This window comes from Lissotriton helveticus, chromosome 11 (genome assembly GCF_964261635.1).
Source record: "Lissotriton helveticus chromosome 11, aLisHel1.1, whole genome shotgun sequence".
Lineage (NCBI taxonomy): Eukaryota > Metazoa > Chordata > Amphibia > Caudata > Salamandridae > Lissotriton > Lissotriton helveticus.
The window spans coordinates 997,690,365-997,706,545 of record NC_136072.1 but is presented as its reverse complement, the minus strand read 5'-3'; positions in this window follow the sequence as shown (position 1 = coordinate 997,706,545).

Sequence of the window (16,181 nt, the reverse complement as noted above, 5' to 3'; positions counted from 1 at the left end):
TTTGATTACTATCATGGTTTTTTTCTCTCAGCTTGGTCAGTGCTTCTCTTTAATTGTGTGAGGTTATCATGATCTTTGCATTTGTTTTTCATTGTTTTCAGGTCTCTCGTTACCAAGTCATAGAAGAGATCCATTTTGTTGGCTGCTGGAAGGTTTGAACAACATTTTGATTTGCAGTTCATCAAGCTTGTTCTTGCTCTCAGCATGCCCATTCCTTTCTCCCTGAGTAATGATGTATATAAACACTCAAGAAATGTAGTTGAAGAGGTTAATACATCTATACTTACCTACATATACTTACCTTGATTATATAGTGTTATTTGATATTCCACACTCAATATATTTACGTGGATCTATATTTGCAAGCTCTATATTGTGACATACAAACAAGTCTGGACCAAACCCTTAGCTGCCTGTGCTATTCATAGAAAAATACATGAGGTAAGTTCTATTTATAACCAAAGAGGGACTGCGCTCCCTTTTTCTTAAACATCTATTTTCTTATTTTATAATATTACGTCATTACAATCCAGGTCCATTACATAAGGAAAATGTTCCACTATCGCATACTCCGGTACTGTTGTATACAGTAATGAATCTCTTTAAAACAAGGAATGAGGTTTAGACTTTTTACTTCAACAATTTCAACAATAAACAAGGCAGAACTCATCTCTCTCCATGCACAGGGTAACAACTATGCAGCTCAGTTCTGCACCTGTGCAGCATTGTTATCTGGGCGCTGGTGACTGGGATGACCTCCTCTTATTATTCCCTCCCATTATGGTGACACTGGAGTGATAGTCTCCTGTGTTCCCCTCGCGGATGCTTCTCGGCAATTCCCTGATTCCCCATACCTTCCTGTTGGTGTGTCTGGGTATTCCAGGAAAGTGGCCGCCATTTGTCTCCAAGCACCAGGCATTGGCTTTCTATGTATTCCACTGGCCTCCTCATGAGCCAACGCCTCCTCCTCTGCCCTGCCGAGTATTCCACTTCCGGATACTTAGGATGGGGGAATTCCTGGAGTATTACTCCATGGAATTCAGCGGAGTTACATGAAAACTCAGTGAGATTCTGCAGAGTTCAGTGAAGGGCGGAATTAGGCATGCCATTCTGCTCGCACTCATTTTTTATGGCAGAAGCTTATTCTGTGCTGAAAAATCAGTGTGAATGGCACCATGTGGTGCTTCAAGGGGTGACATTTACTATTCCCACTACAATAAAAAACACATGTGAGGAAGGTGTTGTATACTAAAAGGCTGACATTTACTAATCCCACTCCGACTTATACTAAATGAGGTAAGGTGTTGGGCACTAAAAGGGTGACATTTACTATTCCCACTCCAATCAAAACCAATTTGGAGAAGGTGTTGGACAGTAAAGGGGTGACATTTACTATTCCTACTCCAATCTAAGCCAATTTGGAGAAGGTGTTGGACACTAAAAGGGTGACAGATGCTATTCCCACTCCAATCTATTCCAATTTGGGGATGGTGGAGGACACTAAATGGGTGCCATTTACTATGCCCATCCCAATCTATGCCAATTTGGAGAAGTTGTTACACAGTAAAGGGGTGACATTTACTAGTCCCACTTCACTATATACCAATTTGGCGAAGGTGTTGGACACCAAAATAGTGATATGTACCTTTCCCACCCCAATCTACACCAGTTTGTAGATATTGTTGGACATTAAAGTGGTTACATTTATTATTCCCACTCCAATTTAAACCAAATTAGGAGAGGTGTTGCTAACTAAACATGTGGCATTTATTATTCCCACTCCAACCTAAACCAATTTGTGGAAGGTGTTGGGCAGTAAAGGGGTGACAGTTATTATTCTCACTCCAATCTATACCAATTTGGGGAAGGTGTTGGACACTAAAGGGCTGACATTTACTGTTCCCACTTTGATCTAACCCTATTCGGGGAAGTTTTTGGACACCAAAGGTTGGCATTTTCTAATCCCACTCCAATCTAAACTAATTTGGAGATGCTATTGGACACTAAAGGGGTGCGATTTACTATTTCCATTGCTATCTAAAATATTTTATACAAAGTGCTCCAGACTAATATTGTTATATACATAATCAATACTCCTTTCTCACACACAATTTGTTTTCCATAAAATGAAATACAATTTATTTTAGAAACACTGTAACCAAAACTACATACCTATAAATTCATATTTAAACATTAACATATAAAATAATGTTTTTTTTAATATTAATAATTACTATTTAAAAAAATATGTACTTCCATTCCTAAACTTTGAACCATAAAATAAAAAATAAATTCCTAATCCATGATTAACAATTTCTCAAACAAAAAAGTACAATATTATTATAATTTTCAACAAATTAATATATTTTAATCATGATTTTTTTCACAAAGAGTATGCAATGTAAAATTTGTATACAAAATATTCACTATTTTGTCCAAACACTGACACAACTGCTGGCATCGGTTGGGTTGCAGGACATTTGTCCATGATGTGAATAAGCTGTCTCATACTCATGGCCAAACCTTTCCTATTTACCATCCCTGCATGTCTCCTCTCTCTGAATACAGCCTACTCTGTCGCATGTGTCCTTGCCTTCAAATCTACTATTGTTGCGTTTCTGCAAATTATGCGCACCTCATTGCAATGCCTATAACAAACTCCTTTGTAGGTAATACCCCTTCATGTCCCCAGCACATGTATTAATCCAACCAACCCTCTACAATAACTCACATATCCCTACCTACTTATCACACCTATCATCTATTAATTTACCACAAAGAAACCCGAACCCCTGAGACGTTTTACCTCGCTGTCTATTTTTCCAAAAACATCTTAAGACCGGATTGTCAGACCCTACCTGCCCCTAAAACGCCAGGAAAACCTGTATGGGTAGGTGAGCTCTATTCAAGATTTCTAATAGTAATAAAACATTACAAGTTCCAATAACCAACAAAGGACTAATAACAACCATTGAATTGGCAGAGCAGTGTGCTGCCTTGGTGTAATGCGCTTTTTAGTTGACTCAGTGACACTTACTGATTAGAAGCTGCTGCATAGATGTAGTTTTCGAGTTTTCTATGCTTCAAGACTCAAGCTACAACTGAGCTAGGAAGCTATTTAGTGCCAGGACTTGTCTGTGATTGCGTGTGTTCCCATACAGAATAAACAGTGCATTCAAACTAATCATTTATGGTGAGTTTAAGAATGTTTGGTCCATTATTTTTGTCACAACTGCAGATGTCATAAAACAAAATGGACCAGTGCGCTCCAGATTTCAGAGGGTGCTCAGTGCCCCATTGATTATGAGGAGTCTATGCTCGACTGCTGTGTAGACATGGAAGTGGAAATTCTAATCTCTGGTATCCCTAACAATAAAGAATGTGTCCCAGATGACAGCATGACCGGGAACTGGTGTTTGTGTGGTACAAGCAACAGATCCTCCATGGGAGCAGAGGAGCATCATCAACCCACACACACTGCTACAGACAAAGTGGAAAATAAAACGGCAATAAATTATTATATTACCATTTTATTTTTTACTCTCTGACAAACGGAGTGTGGGGACATGGACAGGGTGGCATTGCTGCCAATTGGTGGCAATGACAAGTAGCCCCTACAGTTTGAAGTGAGGATGTAGGCTTGGCCAGCATCTTACTATGATCAAACCGAGTCTGCACCCCTTTCACCACAGCCATTGCAGACCTCATCGCACCCCACGCCCTCGCCTCTACAGACTACATACTTATTGGAGACCTGAATTTCCACCTCGACAACCGCAGCAACCCGGATTCCACCGTCATCCGGGAAAACCTCGCCAACCTCAGACTGAAGCAGCTCATCACCACCCCCACCCACAAGGCCGAACACATCCTCATCCCCATCTTTGCAGGAGGAACCAACATCCAATTCAGCCACACCTTGCAGCCCCTATGGACTGACCACCACTGCATACACTTCAGCACCACGACCACACACATGGCCGCCGCTAATCTGCCACGAAGAAACTGGAGCAAAGTCACAGAGGAGGACCTCAACGCCACCCTCACCCACGACCCCCCCCACACACGACCAATGCCAACTCGGCAGCCATGGAACTAAACCGCTGGATCTCCAGCTGCGCCGACAAGCTCGGTACACTCCGCCGCCCCGACAGACAACGCCCTCTGCCTGGTTCACCATTGACCTTCAAGATGCTAGATGCGCATGCAAACGGCTCAAGAAACGATGGAGAAATAGCAAAACAACCAAAGACCAGTCCACCTACAAGCACGTCATGACAGAACACCACAAACTCATAAGTACCACCAAGAGGACCTTCATCAGGAACAAAATCCGCACCAATGCCAGAAACTCTAAGGAACTCTTCAACATCATCCAGCAGTTCACCAAACCCCCCCAGTAAAGCCACGGACATCAAACCGTCCCAGAACCTCTGTTACAAACTTGGCTCCTTTTTCCAACTAAAAATCAAGGCCCTCCATGACAATTTTAGCACACAGACTCCAGAAACCACCCTCCCCCCAGCAACAACAGCTAGCCCACCATCACCATCTGGACAGCGGTCACCACTGATGACACTACCGCGACCATGAAAAGCACCCACTCAGGAGCCCCCATGGACCCCTGCCTGCCTCACATCTTTCACAGAGCCGCCGCCGCCATTACACCTGAACTACGACACACCATCAACACCACTCTAAAATCCGGATCTTCCCCAATGACTGGAAGCGGGCTGAGGTCAAGCTCCTCCTCAAGAAACCCTCAGCTGACCCAACAGAACTGGAAAACTACCGGCCCATCTCTCTTCTTCCCTTCACAGCCAAAGTCACTGAAAAAGTAATCACCACACAACTGACCACCTTCATCGAAGAGAACACCATACTCGACCCCTTCCAGTCCGGATTCTGCAGCAAACACAGCACCGAGACTGCCCTCCTCGCCGCCACGGATGACATCTGCATGCTACTTGACTGAGGACACACCGCGTACCCTTATCCTTCTAGACCTCTCCACCGCCTTCGCCACCGCCTCCCACCGCACTCTCACCACCAGACTCCACAATGCCGGCATACAAGGTCTCGCCCTCGCTGGATCGGCTCCTTCCTCACCGGCAGAATTCAATGGATCAGACTCCTACCCTTCCTCTCCGAACCCACAGAGATCAACTGCGGAGAAACCGAAGGATTATTGCTCGGCCCCATGCTCTTCAACATCTACATGGCCCCCCTTACCATCAGACAGCATGGGCTCAGAATAGTATCCTATGCTGATGACACCCAGCTCATCCTCTCCCTCATGAATACACTCGAAAACACCAGACTCAGCTACCAAGAAGGGATGAAGGACATCGCAGCCTGGATGAATGACAGCTGCCTAAAACAGAACTCGGAGAAGACAGAGGTCCTCATCCTTGGACCCTCCCCCACCGTGTGGGACAGCTCCTGGTGGCCTGCTGCCGCACTCGGAAGCCCATCCACCCCAACAGACCATGCCCGGACCTCGGCATCATTCAGGACTCAACCCTCAACATGACTCGCCAGGTCAACTCCCTTGCCTCCACCTGTTTCAACTCCCTCCACATCCTCCGCAAGACCTTCAAGTGGATCCCACCCAGAGTCATAAAAACTGTCACCCACACACTCATCACCAGCAGACTGACTTGAGAAACACCCTCTACGCGGGAATCAACAAATCCCTGCTACAAAAACTCCAGACCATCCAGTACACCACAGCCAGACTCATCCTCGGCACCCCAATACATGAACATATGACACAACACCTGCTAGACCTACACAGGCTCCCCATCAAGAAGAGAGTAACCTTCAAGCTACTCAACCATGCCTACAAATCCCTCCAGGACATTGGACCCAAATACCTCAACGAAAGAATCTCTTTCCATGCACCCAAAAGACAAAACCTGGAACAAACTCCCAGTCGACATCAGATGCTCTCCGACCCTGCACACCTTCAGGAGCAGCCTCAAGACCTGGCTCTTCGGCTGAGATGGAGCTGCTACTCCTCCCCCCACCCCCAGCTCCTTGAGACCCTCACGGGTGAGTAGCACGCTTAAAACCCACTGATTGATTGATTGATTGATTGAAACCGACATGCACAGTTCAAACTGCTCCAACCCATCTGTCTTAGACAGCTGGGTTGGAGAACAGGCAAAGGCCTCCAGTGCATTTTGGAGTGCTGAAGCAGCATGCTCCATCCAGTCGAGATGCTTCACTCATGCTGCTTCACAGCATGAGAGCAGCATCTGGATTGGATAAAGTAGTTAGCTGTGTGCCGTTATGTTGCGCTCTGCGGTGTCTGGAGTCAGGGACTAAGAGCATCGAAGATGTGCTGCTGGATAAGGTAAATGAAAATTTGGTGTTTCGAGATATAGCAAGAGCACCAAATCATGGTGGACGTATTGCATTCTGCTGATGTAAACATTAAGCCCAATCCCATGCTGCCTTCTTAGAGTCACCTAGCCCAGTCATACAAACAAACCGCAAAGGACCTTGCATCATAACCAGCAAGGGACTTAAGGGAGAGGTCGGCTCACTGCTTTTAACAAGCCTAGAATAAAGTCTACGTTGCTAGCATCCTAAGTAAAAACTGTACCTATGTTAGGGAGCTCCTATTTAAGACACTAACAGCCTAGAAGACACTAACAACCTTAGCTGAACTGTACTGAAACAGATTAACCACAAATTATGATAATAGACACTAACTGCCATTAACCAATCCACCAACAGCCACTGTTGAAACCAAATTGAACTACATAACTCATAGGCGCTAACTGACGTAAATCAACCGAAATATAACATATGCTGAAACAGGACAGTTCTGTGTATTCCAGGAGCTGTAGAGAAACAGCACCAAACAGCAACTCCTGACTTGATTGGTCAGCAAGTACTACTGAGAAGAAACTCTTGGGTGAAGAGTCTATGGAGAAATTCTTAATTATGTGTCTTCTCCAATGTACCTGCATTCTAACAACAATATCACATCTCAGAATAAACTAAACAATAGGACAGAGCCTAATTGGTGCAGACAGTGAAAAGGTACTGAGGTGGTGTGGGGTAGTGCAAACGGCTGCCACATGAATAGGAATGTGTGGTGTTAGCAGTCTCTCTTGTGTGTATAGGGAATCAAACAAAAAAGTAGCCTTATCTCCCATCATGGACCTTAAGAAGATCAACATACCAAGCAGCAGAACCCCCGTCAAATTAATTGCAACAGTATAATCCCACATCACATCATCTCTAAGGCACAAACGTTTTAAAACCCAACTACAACCACAATCAACACGCCTCCGGCAGGCTTAAATAGAATAATAGTCAAAGGGATTTGGAGCACCCTGCTGACACGTAAGAATAATAGCATGAAGAAGAGGAAACTGACTGTGCATGGCTACATGCGAAGTCTTTAAAACATAATTGTAACTGTTGCAGCTGACAGTAACAATCTGCAGCTAATTGGATGGGGCCAGGAAATAAACATAGCTCCTGAGGCAGAGGAAGTGAATATTACTCTCATATAGAAACTTTATTTTTCAGCCTTACAATCCTGAAGTTACATATTCAACATTGACATGTTGATAATATTACTACTACTTTTACTGTTAACACGGATAACAACAATAGTAATAATAATAATTAGTATTAAAATATACAATTATGTTGAGTTATTTGTAAGTACAGTGGCGTCCACCTCCCTTGCAGGCAAGTCCAACTTATGGGCGTTCAAAGAGCATACAAAATGTACACAAAAATTAGAGTAGCTTTTGTTAAATAGCATTTTCTACCACAGTGAACGCCTTCTTAATTTTATGAATCACATTATTAATACAACTGATTGGCATTCTTGTCATCGTGCTAGCATGATGAGAGGCTGAGGTGACCTTCCTAGAGTTATAACTGTCTAGCTGAGGTAGAATAATTTATCCACTTAGCTTTACACATGTGTTGCTCAATGCACAGCGAGCAGAACTTGCCAAGGGCAGATACTGGTTACTAGGCGGGTGCCCCATGTTTACCATAAAGTCCCACTTTCTTCTGTAGGAAAAGGTAGTAGAACATTTTACATGTCATTTTGTACTCGTTATGTGCATTTACATAAACATTTCAAAAGGCAGTGGAAAGGCATATATTCTGAGTACTGCATGGGACACCAGGAGACTGGCCTGACTCAGGGTGCTGCTGAACTGGCAACCAAATGCAGCCCCAGAAAATGATTTACTACCCACTCACCTTCCAATGAGTAGAAGGTGTAGAACTTCTGAAAGAGAGTGAGGGGGGAGGGGAGGAGGGAAGGGTGCCCCTGCCTCAAGAAACCAATATGGATAACAGGCGTAGTTTGTATCACAGTTTACGAAATAAATTACTATGGGGAATTAAAGAACATTTAAAATGTGTCTGATTTTCCCACGCTACACTAGTGCAGCAGTGCTCTGCAGTCAGTGGTCGAGGTGCTTAAATAAAGTATGGGAATTGTGATCCAGGGTACACTGGGAACAGAGTCATTGTCGGGGCAGGGTCAGATACATGAATAAAAGATAAATATTCTGCAAAAACTTTGTTGCTTTCACTTAAAGTTAACTACATATAAAACATAGGAGAGACACACCTTAAACGAAAAAAAACAACCGCATATTAAATTGATATGCCTTTTTCCGGTAGGAAAGTTGAGTTGGTGAATGTGGTCACTTAAGATGTCTATGGGTGTAACCGTAATGTCATTGATTTGAATCTTGGTCGGTACTCTGGGGAAAAAAAATATTTATAGTGCTAATAGGTCTAACCCTGTGACAGAAGCACTGTGAATATGCAAGTCATTTGTTTACAAATTTTATTACACGCAGTATGAGATATGTTGCGCAAAGTATAAATAGGTTGTCACAAAAAAAGTGCAAAAAGATTGTGTTTAAATGTTTAGCGGTATTTTAAAAGTTATGTTTTTGTAATAATGTGACTGTACCTTCTGGAGACCTCTTTCATAGGTTTCTTTTAAAAGGACACATTTCACCAAATTCTATCAATTAAAGCCTTTAGATTTGCTGATTAACCAACTTCACAGAGTTACATTTATTTCAAGAAACATGTACCCTGGAGAGAAGGCTTTTTTTTCATTAACTGATTTTCCCTTCTTGTTATATCCTACATAATTATTTACTATGTATTCCAGCCTTGCTGCCACTAGCTGCTCAGTGTGTCTTGCTTTTAGAATGTTGGTGTGTCTGTGATGCGTGGAATGCCTGGGTGACTGAGTGGGGTGAATGTGGCATTTGAAGATGGGCTGAGCAGCTTTGATAACAACGCACACGACAGCAAAGATCTCTTCAGCATCGTAAAGGAACTCTCCAACCCCAGCGCCAATGCCAATGACATCCCGCCCTCACAAGAACTGTGCGACTCACTAGCCATCTTTTTCCACCGCAAGATCACTGACATGCACAACAACTTCAACACCACGATTGCCCCGACTACGCCAGACTCCACCTCCCCTGTGAACAGCACCAGCGCCAACCGCCTGACCTCCTGGTCCAATATCAACGACGACGAGACACACAAGGTCATGAACTCCATCCACTCAAGATCTCCATCTGACCCGTGCCCACACCACATATTCAACAAAGCAGACGCAGCCATCGCACCCCAACTACGGAAGGTCATCAACATCTCCTTCGAAACAGCGACATTCCCGGAAAACTGGAAGAACGCCGAAATCAACGCCCTCTTCAAGAAGCCCAAAGCGGACCCCTAGGACCTCAAGAACTTCGGGACCATCTCCCTGCTCCCGTCCCTGGCAAAGGTCATAGAGAAAATCGTCAACATGCAACTGGCCCGCCACCTGGTAGATAACAACATCTTGGACCCGTCCCAGTCCGGATTCAGACGGAACCACAGCACCGAGACAGCCCTCTTTGCCGCCACAGACGACATCAGGCACCAACTAGACAACGGCGAAACATCAGGCCTCATCCTCCTAGACCTGTCAGCCGCCTTTGACATGGTCTGCCATCGCACTCTAAAGACACACCTCCTAGAAGCTGGAATCCAAGAGAAGGCTCTTCACTGGACCACGTCCTTCCTCTCCAGCAGAACCCAGAGCGTCCGCCTCCCACCTTTCCGATCCGAAGCCACCTACATCATCTGCGGTGTCCCCCAGGGCTCATCCCTCAGCCCAACTCTGTTCAATGTCTACATGGCCCCCCTCGCACAAGTGGCCCACCATCACAACCTCAACGTTATCTCCTATGCTGACGACACCCAGCTCATCCAAGGACCGCACACCGCCAAAACCAACCTCCACGAGGGAATGAAGGCCGTCACCGACTGGATGAGGAACAGCCGTCTGAAGCTGAACTCCAGACAAGACGGAGGTCCTCATCCTCGGGCCCACCCCCTCAGCCTGGGACGACTCCTGGTGGCCGACCACACTGGGAACAGCACCAACACCCACCGACCATGCACGCAATCTAGGATTCATCCTCAACGCATCCCTCTCCATGTCTAAGCAGGTCAATGCCGTCTCCTTCTCCTGCTACAACACCCTCTGCATGCTACGCAGGATCTACAAGTGGATCCCGACCAAAACAAGAAGAATGGTGACACAGGCCCTCGTCAGCAGCAGACTGGACAACAGCAACGCACTCTACGCAGGAATCCCAGCCAAACACCTACGACGACTACAAAGCATCCAGAACGCCTCTGTCCGACTGATCGTCAACGTCCCCCGCTGCAGCCACATCACCCCCACTTGAGTGACCTACACTGGCTCCCCGTCGACAAGAGGATCACCTTCAAGCTCCTCACCCACGCAAACAAAGCACTCCACAACGCCGGACCAGCCTACCTGAGCAGCAGACTCAGCTTCCACACCCCCACCTGCCAGCTCCGATCCGCCAGCCACGCCCTCACCGCTGTCCCCCGCATCCAAAGAACGACCTCCAGTGGCAGATCCTTCTCCTACCTCGCCGCCAAGACCTGGAACACTCTCCCTACCCACATACGGCTGACCTAAGACCTACTCGCCTTAAGAAGACTCCTCAATACCTGGCTCTTTGAGCAGTAGCAGCACCCCCCTCAGCGCCTTGGGACCCTCACTGGTAAGTAGCGCGCTTTACAAGTACTCTGATTGATTGATTGTGAGTGAATGTAAAGTCATAGGGCATGTTATGTCACTGGAATTTTGGTGAATTGATGACTATGGAGACCCTTCTTCTCCCCTTTCACCCCTTTCAAACTGCACCATTCAACAGTGCAGGACAAGTTATTCTTTAGTATTGAAACTGTTTTGATCAAATTAATAAAGCTTTGGAATATTATTCCCCTGTACCCCTTCTCATTTCAACCTGTCTGTAGCTCAAAGTCATGCAGTTGCCTGAAAGAATATTCAGTGCAAGAAAAAAGTTTCAGCATGCACAGCAGTCAAATATGCATACCACAGGAGGAGATGTCCCTGATGAGCCTGCCTCATTATATATGAATATGTTAATTAAAACTGCTATGCCATATAGAATAACACAAGCTTTTTCATGTTAATGGACACACCTCTCATCCCAATCAGCCCCATACACAACTTTTTAATGAAAAGTCAGGCATAAGCAGTTGGTAGGGACTCTTTTAGGGAATAGCACCTATGGCGCTAGCTGGAGGATTTTAGCCAGATTGCCTAGATAAGCATCTCGGTTTACTCCTGTGTGTGAGGTGCCAAAATGCAACTTCATTTAGGGCCCGATGTAGGTCACCAAATGCCGGTCGGTAACGGCCGAATTCGGCCGTTACCGACCGGTATTTGGTGATTGAGATGTAGGAGGCAATATTTTGCACAATCTGTAAATTTACCGAATCGGTAATTTACCGATTCTGTAAAATACCGAATCGGTAATTTTACCGATTCGGTAAATTCCAGATGTAGGTAGCACTGTTTACAGTGCTACAGGCCTTCAGAATTCGGTATTTTACCACCCAATCCTATTGGGTGATAAAATACCGAATACAGGTGTACATGCACATCTGTGCATGTACACCTGTGCCATGTGACAGACAGACATGCCCTTAGGGCATGTCTGTGTGCCACATGGCACACATGCTTGTATTTGGGGTGCTAGAGGGTGTCAAAGTGACACCCCCTGCACCCTTGCTGCAATCGGTATTTACCGAATCGGTAAATACCGATTCGGTAATGCCCATTGATTCCTATGGGCTTCAATGCCTATAGGAATCAATGGGCATTACCGAATCGGTATTTACAGAATCGGTAAATACCGAATCTCAACAATTCGGTATTTACCGATTCTGAAATACCTACATCCCCCCCCCTCCATTTTACCACTTCTTAAATACCGAATCGGTATGATTCGGTATTTAAGAAGTGGTAAAATTAAATTACCTACATCGGGCCCTTAGTATGACTAGCATGCTTGAAATGCCACTAGCTAGTGAAATGTATATTCTCAAGAATGAACAAACACTTAGGGCGCGATTACAAAAATAGTCATAATGTAACAATTCTCACAAATTAATTGTATGACTGGTCTTAAGTTGTACTAATTAGTAGCATTTTCAAACACGTCCTTCCCACGGAGACCCAACTTAAGGGGCTATTATCATATGTCCCTTGCAGGTCACAACCTGTGGAGGATCAGCAGCAAAATGAGTGTTCATTTTTCATCTTTGTTTCTGTTGAACCAGTACCCAGTCTCCTTTGTCAAAGGCTGTCTCCTGAGCATGACAACGGTGAGCGGCATATGTTTTCATTTTCCCTTTCCAATCACGTCATTTTCTTGAACCTGGTCTGCATTTGCTGATCAATCTGAGGTCCATTAAGGTAGTTTTGTTCTGATGGCTCTCCCAAATAGAAAGGTGGCTGGACTGTCACAGTTGTGGAGTGACGAGTTGATCGATATGCCCAGAGGGTCTGGCACATGGCTTGGTTGAAATCAACTCCTTCCATGGATGCTTGTTGGATGACGCTGTTGAGGGTACCCAGGAATTGTCCAATTACACCAGTGGCTTGGGGAGAGACATGTGCCCTCTTTTGGTGTTTGACGTTGAGTCAGACAAGAAACTCTTTAAGCTCTTTCCTGTTAAAGGATGGGTCATTGTCAGATTTGAAAGTTTCAGGAATGGCACACATTGTAAAGTTGCCATCAAGTCTTTCTATGGACTTAGCATGGGTTGTCCAAGCTAGGTCTTCCACCAAAAGAAAATGTGAATACTCCTCAATGACTACAATGAGATGTTGTCGATTTTCTAAAAGTCCAAAAAAGTAAACTGCAACTCTCTCCCAGGCATGAGCAAGAAGGTCTGGCATTGTCACTGGGTGTTGCATCGCATTAGGAGACAAGCAATTGCAAATGCTGTACATTTTCAGGTCCTTCTCAACTTGCTAATCTAGTTGAGGGAACTGCCCTTAACTCTTTGGGATCTTTTGGTGGCTACAATATGACAGTGTCTTTTATTGGCTATCTAAATGACCCACTGTCTTAAGCTTTATGATTTGACGGTTCTTGAGCCTCTCAGTATTTCACTTCCTTGGATAACGGCTATCTCAACCTGCACATGTTTGAACTTTTGGAATTTTTCGTTAAAAGGACGGGTACTTCTCCTCCATGATTTTTAATGATGATCATGTTTTAAGTAGCATTGGTGGCAGCAATTTGTTCCATTGATAGAGATGCTGTTGTGCTGAATTTCACAATAAAGTTGAGATATGCTTCAGCTTTCTTGGATGTTCAACTGTGATGATGTAGTGGCACTTGTGAAAAGTAATCTGCTGGGATTTGATCCTTCCTTGATTTGTGCACAAACTCATAGTCATGCTCTTGCAGTCTTAACCCCCACCTCTCAATGCAAGGAGGCATCTTAGCCTTCTGGTCCCCAAAAATTGTGAGTAATGCCTGGTGATGACAGTGAATCATTTTTCCATAGAGGAATGCATGAAAATGTTTCCAGGCTTATACCACGGTCAGACTCTCCTTCTCCAGCTAAGGGTAGGCATTTTCTGTCTCATACAGGCTTGGACTGGCATAGGCCACAATGTGTCTCTGAGCATTCCGATGGCCATTGTGTTGAGCAAGGTTTGCCCTTATCCCTACCGGACTTGCATCAGCTGTTATTTCAGTATAGATCTTGGGGTCAAAGTAGGCCATTTCAGTTGCATTTTCAATTCCATACTTCATGTCGCTCTCTGGAGATCATTGAAACAGTACATTTTGCTTTGCCATGTCTCTTAATGAGGCGCTCACTGTAGCAAAGTTGTGAATGTATCTTGAGCAATAACTGGCTATGCCTAGAAAGGATTGTAGCATGATAACATCTTGTTGGGGGGGTGCAAGTGGATGATAGTGCATGCATCCTGTCTGGGTCTGAAGTCGTTCCCCCATCAGGGAATATGTGCCCAAAATACGTGAGTTTGGTTTTGTGATACTCACACTTTGCATCATTTAGAGTGAGGCCTGCATCAACAAGTAACTGCCACACTTGGCTAAGGGCTTTATCATGTTCTTCTTGTGTTCACCAAAAAACAATATGTCCTCACTGTAATTGAAAGCATGTGTAACAGTTTGAATAACTCTGTGAATAACATCCTGAAATGTCTCAACAAAGATTCTTTTTTCCACAACCTTTGCAAACTTTCTTAATGGCTGGACATTCACCTTCATGGAAAAATGAAAATCCACAGCAGAAACATAATTTTGATTTCTTTAAAGATTTCTACTTATGTGCATCTTGTATGTGCTTGTGCTTGCTTTTCATGACCAGGGCTGATTCACTGTTGGCTGTTTCTGCTTCCATGTCAGCAGCTTGTCAGTCTGTTCATTGTTCTGCTCTAGCAGCCCTCAGCATTTTCTCCAAGCTGTGTGTTTCTCTGAACGTGCTTCTTCTAAATGAATCTGAAAGGCAGCCATCAATGACTATGAGCCGCATGGCTTCTTCCTCAGTGAAATCATAGAATTTGCAATGTTTAATTAGTGTATGAAGTCCTTCAACAAATGTGTCTATTGTTTCACCAACATGTTGTCATGCTTGGTTGTTAATATACCTTTCATAGCCGACATTCGGTATTGGGTTGTACTTAGACTCCAATACTTCTTTTACCTTTTGGTACAATTTTGCTTTAGCTTGTGAAATCTTCTTTAGCACTTGTTTCACTCCATTACTGGCAAGGTTTTAAGTATTTGATCATCATGTTTTCATACTGTTCTTCTAGTGCATCTATGAAGTCATCTAACGTTTCAATACACGCAGCCCACCAGGTGCCAATGTTCTGCTTCTCAGAAGTGTCGAACAGCAGTGGTGGCTTCAGGAACATGGCTGCATTGTGTTTCACGCTGTCTTGTTCTGCTATTGAAATCGCGTGTTGTTCAGACAGCCTTAGCAGTCCCTGGTTCCTGCAACTCCTCCAAGCAGAACGCTTGTGCTCGAACTTGGGTCACCATGCCCGATCTGAGGTCGTAGAATGCTTCACTTGTCCATGATAGTGAGTAAACTTTTTATTTCTCGTACCTGGTTGTCGGTGCTGTTACTTTTCTACTTTGTTTAAATAATTACTTAGCATGCAGGGCATAGAGCAGCGTTTGTGTCGATCAATTCAGCAGCAGTTTTGTCATGCGTTTTGAATATGCACCTTTGCAGGGTCTCCAATTTCTTCTTTGGCCATGTATTGGCAGGAGCAGGGCTTTGACTCCACATGGGCCAGTCGCAATCTGCTTTTCATCAATTTTGCTGCACATGTGGCACACACAATCAGCTTCTCAAACTCTCAGGGAGAGCAGCATTGTTTTCTTCGGGCACGTATTCCCTACTTTGTCACTAGATAAAGCATCTTCCCCAGCCCTGGAGCATGCAGATGAATTAGGTCACCTGAGAGCTGTAGTAAAACAGATCTTTAGTTCTCAGCATACACTCACACATACTGCACATTATCTCATACTCAACATTAACCACAGCTTAACACCTCCCTGCATATGATGTGGTTCCAGTTTAGAGTCCCCCTAGAACCACAAGGAACCCAGTGTATATAACATCAATATGCTACAGTACCTTCCATGCAAGATAAAGAAAATGGAAAGAACAGGGCATGAACAAGGCATGATTAGGGTGTTAACTTTGTGCATGCCCACAAATTTGTTCATTTTATGACATTCACAAACAGAAATTCAAACCTTCCTCCAGTGCCTAAT